This window comes from Apium graveolens, chromosome 4 (genome assembly GCF_009905375.1).
Source record: "Apium graveolens cultivar Ventura chromosome 4, ASM990537v1, whole genome shotgun sequence".
Classification (NCBI taxonomy): Eukaryota; Viridiplantae; Streptophyta; class Magnoliopsida; order Apiales; family Apiaceae; genus Apium; species Apium graveolens.
The window spans coordinates 221,810,706-221,818,730 of record NC_133650.1 but is presented as its reverse complement, the minus strand read 5'-3'; the positions used below and the strand labels follow the sequence as shown (position 1 = coordinate 221,818,730).

At 38.3% G+C, this 8,025-nt stretch overlaps 1 non-coding gene across 1 annotated transcript; it reads left to right on the top strand.

Moving 5' to 3' along the window:
• Positions 1-5,397: 5,397 nt before the first annotated feature.
• LOC141722042 (small nucleolar RNA R71) lies at positions 5,398-5,504 on the top strand. The gene has a single exon (XR_012575077.1). It is a non-coding gene; the product is annotated as a small nucleolar RNA R71 (small nucleolar RNA).
• Positions 5,505-8,025: the final 2,521 nt, after the last annotated feature.

Below are 8,025 nucleotides of genomic sequence, written 5' to 3'. Positions count from 1 at the left end.
AGCTGTCTTGGCCATAGGGAAGAATTTAGTAAGAAACTTTTGAGCAAGATCCTCCCAAGCGGTGATGAAACCTGCTGGTCGAGAATGTTAACATCACTTAGCTTTATCCCTCAGAGAAAATGGAAAAAGCCTCAGCTTTATAGTATCTTCAGAAACACCCTTGAACCTAAAGGTGTTGCAGATCTCTATGAAATCCCTAATGTGCGTATTGGGATCTTCCGTTGGAGCACCTCCAAACTGAACTGAATTCTGTACCATCTGAATTATGCCATGCTTGATCTTAAAGGTATTAGCCGTGATAGCTGGCCTGACAATGCTAGATTGAATGTCATTGATCTTGGGTTGAGAAAAATCCATCAAGCCTTTCGTTCGTGCTACTGGATTTCCCACTGTAATGAGTACCTGAAACACAACAAGTAAACCGTGAAATTAAAAGAGTCCGAGTCAGTGAAAGTTAACGACCACTGATGACAAGAACATAAACCAAAAATTAACACCAGGTCCCCGGAAGCGGCGCCAAAAACTTGTTAGGGCGAGAACACGTGCTAAAATTCACGCAAGTATACGCGTTCGCAAGTAGTATAAAATATAAATCAGATTCGTTCCCACAGAGACTGGTTTAGGTTAAGTTCAATTTATGCACCTATTCAACAATGTATAGTTATCGCTCAATGCTAAGATAAATAACAAATTAGGTTTTGATTAAACTAAGAGATTATACTAAATAGCATTAACTTAGAGAATTGAGGTTGAATTACTTATATTGGACAAACATGGGATTCTAACTTCATTACTACTTCATTCAAAGTCATTGTTCTTAACCTTAGCATGCAATGGTGATGACAACTAATCAGATAACACAAAACTAATAAACGCCAACTGTCGTTGTACGAATACCCCACCACCAGACATCCACAAAAGAGATAGAAGCTGAATAGACACCAAATACGTTGAGACCCTATATGTTTATAGAATTTGACAACATAAAGGTTTAATGAATAAGCTATCTATCGCGATTACATAGGGCAAGTAAGATGGTTAAAACTACCTACGAATCATGCATAACAATTATACATGAACCTATGCTAGCATGGCAAGTTCTAAACCTCTATCTTCACTTTTGCTTCAATAGAGATTAACACGCTATCTTATATGTTAGCTACGCACATAAGATGAATAAGTATAACCAATACTAGGATATCAATCAATCACCACACACCAAGATATTGAAATAAATTAACTATAGAAATCCATAGGTAAATCCGTTAGAACTCCACGATAATGATTAGTTCATATTCGAACTCATTGTCACCGTGGGTTCCAATAAAAACATGATAATAAACAATATAAGAGTATTAGGGTTCAAAGACAAATTACAAACAAACATCCAAGTATCAACTATATTAAAGAAAATAAAAGTCTTCTTCTCCGTAGTCTTCTTGTGCTCTCTAGGTCTTCTTATTGCTCTCCCCTAACTCCTTGTTGTTAAAAACGTCTTTTTATTGATATACATAGGCTCCAGGATGACCGGGAATCTCAAAATCTTCAATTTCGACTAAAATCAGGATTCTGGTACAGAAACTGGGCGCGGTCACGCTATTTTTGGCCGCGGCCGTGCTGGAATAGTGATTTCAGCGGCGCGGGCACGCGGGTTCTGGCATGGCCGCGCTGATCTTCTGGAAATTTTCTGACAATTCTTCTTTTGGCCGTATCTTGAGTTCTGCTCGTCAGAATTAGTTGATTCAACTGCCCACGCGAAGCTAACGAGATTTTATACAACTTGAAAATGGCCTAGGCTTCTAAATCTGGTCTCTTTTCAGCATATTTATTTGAAAAGCTTCTTTCTTCATCCAACTAATGCCTGCAATACAATAACGCATAAGCATATCAAAAATACCAACAACTTAAGTCCAAAATACCAACTTAAGCCTGTAATGAAGTGTTCCAAGTTGATATAAAATCCACTTATCACACCCCCAAACTTGAATCAATATTTGTCCTCAAGCATAAACAAACTTAATACTACAAAACAAACCTAATGCATGAATACAACTACGTGAATGCAATCGATCCCCTCAGAATAACCATAACCACATGAATAAGCCGATGCCTCTAAGAATGCAATGACTCAAAACAGAGCTCGAATAAATCCCACAAACCAACTCATAAACCAGAAATGAGCGATGTGTGCAAATGCTCAATAGAAATACTCTCGATACTAGATCATTAATCATAACTTATCTATCATCAAAATAATCACAAGTTTAGAAATAGAATAGACGTTAAACACATAATGACTCTCAACACCTTACTTCTACTAGAGTTATACAAGGATTCACACTATTATTGAACACATAATAAATATGCTTATTTGATCGTGCAATGAATGAGGTCCCAAAAGACTTATACAATAATGCCCATGTAGCGAGCGTTAGGTTAGCGGATCCCAGACTATAAAAGCCTTAGGTCACTAGGCACAAAGTCCCCTAGAACTTAATAACTCTAGTATTAAAGAGCTCACTCTTGATCAATTATGCATACACACATACTTTTTTTTCTTTTCGTTTTTTTTTTCTCTTTTTTTCAACAATTTCTGAGTGAGTGCGTTTCGCTCCATCTCATTCAACCCTAGACTACTCATAAAAATATGAGTCGGCAACGAGCCATTTAACGCCTAGCCTTATTCACAACAAGCAATGAAATCCAAGTTTTTCTCCAGTTCAAAAATCAGTGTTCTTACGTCATAACGAGAACATCAAAAATTCTAAATATAACCAAGTGATCATGATCTAGTTCAAAAGCAAACCTATAAGACTTTGTGAATTTTTTTTTGTTTCTGACATGCAAATCAATTCATTAAGACTTAAACATCCCTCTATTTGTCATCACCACACTCAAATTAACATCAACTTATCAATCAGAAATAGCTCAACCTAAGGGATCATGTTATATGCATGCACATGTAACTAAATGAACTCACTTAATAACATGAATAAAAATACAAACAAATATGACCTATATGAACAATCATGCAAAAATACGAATGACTTAACAACTATACATGCAATATGAATCTATATGAATCTATATGGACACACATAAACTAATCCTTACATTATCACCCCCAAACTTAAATTTTCAATGTCCTCATTGAAGGTAATAATAAGGATATCAGACATACCTAGTGAGAGAGAGGATCACCCTCTTTGGGTGGAGGATCAGGTGGCCATCAACCTCGACACCAGTATCTCAGAAAATAGTACCGAGAGAACGTGTGTTAAATCTTCAGCAAAACATCGGTGGATGTCATGCATGGCCTCAATACGCTGAATCAACCTTCTATACTGCGCATCACCAGGACCAAATCTATTAACTGTCTGCGGTGCACGAGAAGAACCCTTTGTAGGCAGGGGAGGAACCGGCTAGTCACCCTTGAGATTATCATAGATATAGTTCAACCCCTTGTCAGGTGGTGCACGTAAGAATGCATAACTCAACTGATCTGGCAGTGGGTTGAGCTCAAGTGTGGGAGCTTCTTCAATAGACGGCTCAAGATGCTCCTGAAAAATTTTCAGCTCTGCTAACCCAAGAGAATCGAATGGCATATCCAACTTCCTCTTCCATGAAGGTGCATTCAAAACCTGCAGTTGCTCTGCCCCTTCTTCATCTTTACTATCAAATTCCCCTGTTAAGGATCTCTCCAAGGTATCTGACTTTGGAAATTGCTCAAGCTCCGTATTCATGACAGAATCGACCCACTCTACTTTAAAGCATTCCTCTTTAGTTGTGGGTAACTTTATTACCTTGAACACATTAAAAGTGACCTTCTGATCTTGAACCTTCATCATAAGCTCTCCTTTTTGTACATCGATCATAGTTTGTCCTGTAGTCAAGAATGGTCTTCCCAAGATAATGGGAATCTTCTTCTTAAAGTCTACAATGACAAAATCAGCAGGGAAGATGAGCTTATCCACCTTAACCAAAATGTCCTCCACTACTCCCCGTAGATAAGTGATGGGACGATCAGCCAACTGTAAAGACATGTTCACAGGTTTTAGATCAGGTAGACCAAGTTTCTTGAAGATGGACAAGGGCATTAGATTGATGCTAGCTCCCAAATTACATAAACACTTGTCGAAAGACAAGTTTCCAATAGTGTAAAGAATAGTGAAGCTTCCAGGATCTTTAAGCTTCGGAGGCAACTTCTGTTGCAGCACAGAACTGTATTCCTTCGTAAGAGCAACGGTCTCTAAGTCATCGAGCTTTAGTTTTCGAGAGAGAATACCTTTCATAAACCTCGCATAGCTAGGCATCTGTTCAAGAGCTTCAGTAAAAGGTATGTTGATATGAAGTTTTTTGAACACCTCCAGAAACTTAACAAACTGTTTATCCAACTTCTGCAGCCTCTTAGGAAAAGGAGGTGGAGGATAGACCTGTTTCTCCCCTGTATTACCCTCATGAGCAGTGTGTTCTACAATTTTCTTCCTTGATTCCACCTCGACATCCTTCTGCACCATTTTTTTATCCACAACTGCATTTTTTGAAACTTAAGATTTTTCAGGCTCTTCGTCTTGCTGGATTTGGGGGCTTGCGACCTTTCCAGACCTCAAGGTGATGGCGTTCACCTGTTCTTCAACTTTCGTCTTGCCTGGATTGGATTTTGTATCACTAGGAAGTGTTCCTGGTGGTCGATTCAATAAGGCATTAGAAATTTGCCCTATTTGGTTCTCCAATGTCTTGATAGAAATAGCCTGGATTTGGCATATAAGAGCCTGGTTTTTGCACATAAGTCGCAACTCCTCCAATTCAGATTTTTCATTCGAAGATAGACCTTCACCTCCATGAGTTTGATGTTGAAGTTGGATTTGTTGTCTTGGTTCAAATTTTTGCTGAAAACCAGGAGGATTGAATTGCTTATTTCCAAACTGCTGGAACGGCTGTTGCATCACATTCTGATTGCTGCTTCGGCTGAAGTTAGGATGATTCCAGTTGTTAGGATGATAAGTGCCTGGAACTGGTTGTTGCAATCTCTGAAAGTTGCTTACAAACTGAGCTGATTTACAGGATATAGAGTATTGCTCCATCGCATACGAACCTTCACATAACTCACAAACTCTGGTTATCAGATTAACACCATAGTTACCCAAAGAATCGATCTTCATAGACAACGCCCTTAGTTGAGTAGTGATAGCCGTAGCTGTATGAACTCCTTCTACCTTGCCGTGTGGCAATCTCTGGGTTGGATACTGATATTCATTAGCTGCCTTCAATTCAATTATATCATAAGCTTCCTCATAGCTTTTTGCCCATAATGCTCCACCTGATGCTGCGTTGAGCATGGGTCTTGACTGTGCTCCCAACCCGTTATTGAAACAATTGATGATCATCCAATCAGGCATTCCATGATGAGGAGACTTCCTAAGCATCTCCTTGTAGAATTCCCAAGCTTCACATAGAGATTCTCCCGATTGCTGCACAAATTGAGTAAGAGCGTTTCTGATTGTAGCTGTCTTGGCCATAAGGAAGAATTTAGTAAGAAACTTTTGAGCAAGATCCTCCCACGCGGTGATGAAACCTGTTGGTAGAGAATGTTACCATCACTTAGCTTTATCCCTCAGAGAAAATGGAAAAAGCCTCAGCTTTATAGCATCTTCAGAAACACCCTTGAACCTGAAGGTGTTGCAGATCTCTATGAAATCCCTAATGTGCGTATTGGGATCTTCCGTTGGAGCACCCCCAAACTGAACTGAATTCTGTACCATCTGAATTATGCCAGGCTTGATCTTAAAGGTATTAGCCGTGATAGCTGGCCTAACAATGCTAGATTGAATGTCATTGATCTTGGGTTGAGAAAAATCCATCAAGCCTTTCGTTCGTGCTACTGGATCTCCCACTGTAATGAGTACCTGAAACACAACAAGTAAACCATGAAATTAAAAGAGTCCGAGTCAGTGAAAGTTAACGACCACTGATGACCAGAACATAAACTAAAAATTAACACCGAGTCCCCGGAAGCGGCGCCAAAAACTTGTTAGGGCGAGAACACGTGCTAAAATTCACGCAAGTATACGCGTTCGCAAGTAATATAAGATATAAATCAGATTCGTTCCCACAGAGACTGGTTTAGGTTAAGTTCAATTTATGCACCTATTCAACAATGTATGGTTATCGCTCAATGCTAAGATAAATAACAAATTAGGTTTTGATTAAACTAAGAGATTATACTAAATAACATTAACTTAGAGAATTGAGGTTGAATTACTTATATTGGACAAACATGGGATTCTAACTTCATTACTACTTCATTCAAAGTCATTGTTCTTAACCTTAGCATGCAATGGTGATGACAACTAATCAGATAACACAAAACTAATAAACGCCAACTGTCGTTGTACGAATACCCTACCACCAGACATCCACAAAAGAGATAGAAGCTGAATAGACACCAAATATGTTGAGACCCTATATGTTTATAGAATTTGACAACATAAAGGTTTAATGAATAAGCTATCTATCGCGATTACATAGGGCAAGTAAGATGGTTAAAACTACCTACGAATCATGCATAACAATTATACATGAACCTATGCTAGCATGGCAAGTTCTAAACCTCTATCTTCACTTTTGCTTCAATAGAGATTAACACGCTATCTTATATGTTAGCTACGCACATAAGATGAATAAGTACAACCAATACTAGGATATCAATCAATCACCACACACCAAGATATTGAAATAAATTAACTATAGAAATACATAGGTAAATCCGTTAGAACTCCACGATAATGATTAGTTCATATTCGAACTCATTGTCACCGTGGGTTCCAATGAAAACATGATAATAAACAATATAAGAGTATTAGGGTTCAAAGATAAATTGCAAACAAACATCCAAGTATCAACTATATTAAAGAAAATAAAAGTCTTCTTCTCCGTAGTCTTCTCGTGCTCTCTAGGTCTTCTTATTGCTCTCCCCTAACTCCTTGTTGTTAAAAACGCCTTTTTATTGATATATATAGGCTCCAGGATGACCGGGACTCTCAAAATCTTCAATTTCGACTAAAATCAGGATTCTGGTACAGAAACAGGGCATGGGCGCGCTATTTTCGGCCGCGGCCGCGCTGGAATAGTGATTTCAGCAGCGCAGGCACGCTGTTTGTGGCGTGGCAGCGCTGACCTTCTGGAAATTTTCTGACAATTGTTCTTTTGGCCGTATCTTGAGTTCTACTCGTCAGAATTAGGTGATTCAACTGCCCACGTGAACTAACTAGATTCTCTACAACTTGAGAATGGCCTAGGCTTTTAATTCTGATCTCTTTTCAGCATATTTATTTTAAAAGCTTATGTCTTCATCTAACTAGTGCCTGTAATGCAATAACACAAAAACACATAAAAAATACCAACAACTTGAGTCCAAAACACCAACTTAAGCATGTAATGAAGTGTTCCAAGTTGATATAAAATCCACTTATCATACCCCAAACTTGAACTGATGCTTGTCCCCAAGCATAAACAGACTCAAAACTACAAAATAAACCTAATACATGAATGCAACTACGTGAATGTAATCGATCCCCTCAGAATAACCATAACCACATGAATAAGCTGATGCCTATAAGAATGCAATGACTCAAAACAGAGCTCGAATAAATCCCACAAACCAACTCATAAACCAGAAACGTGTGATGTGTGCGAATGCTCAATAGAAATACTCTCGATACTAGATCAATAATCATAACTTATTTATCATCAAAACAATCACAAGTTTATAAACAGAATAGACGTTAAAAGCATAATGACTCTCAACATTTTATTTCTACTAGAGTTATACAAGGATTCACGCTATTATTGAACACATAACAAATATGCTTATTTGATCGTGCAATGAATGAGGTCCCAAAAGACTTATACAATAATACCCATGTAGCGAGCGTTAGGTTACTGGATCCCGGACTATAAAAGTCTTAGGTCACTAGGCACAAAATCCCCTAGAACTTAATAACTCGAGTATTAAAGAGCTCACTC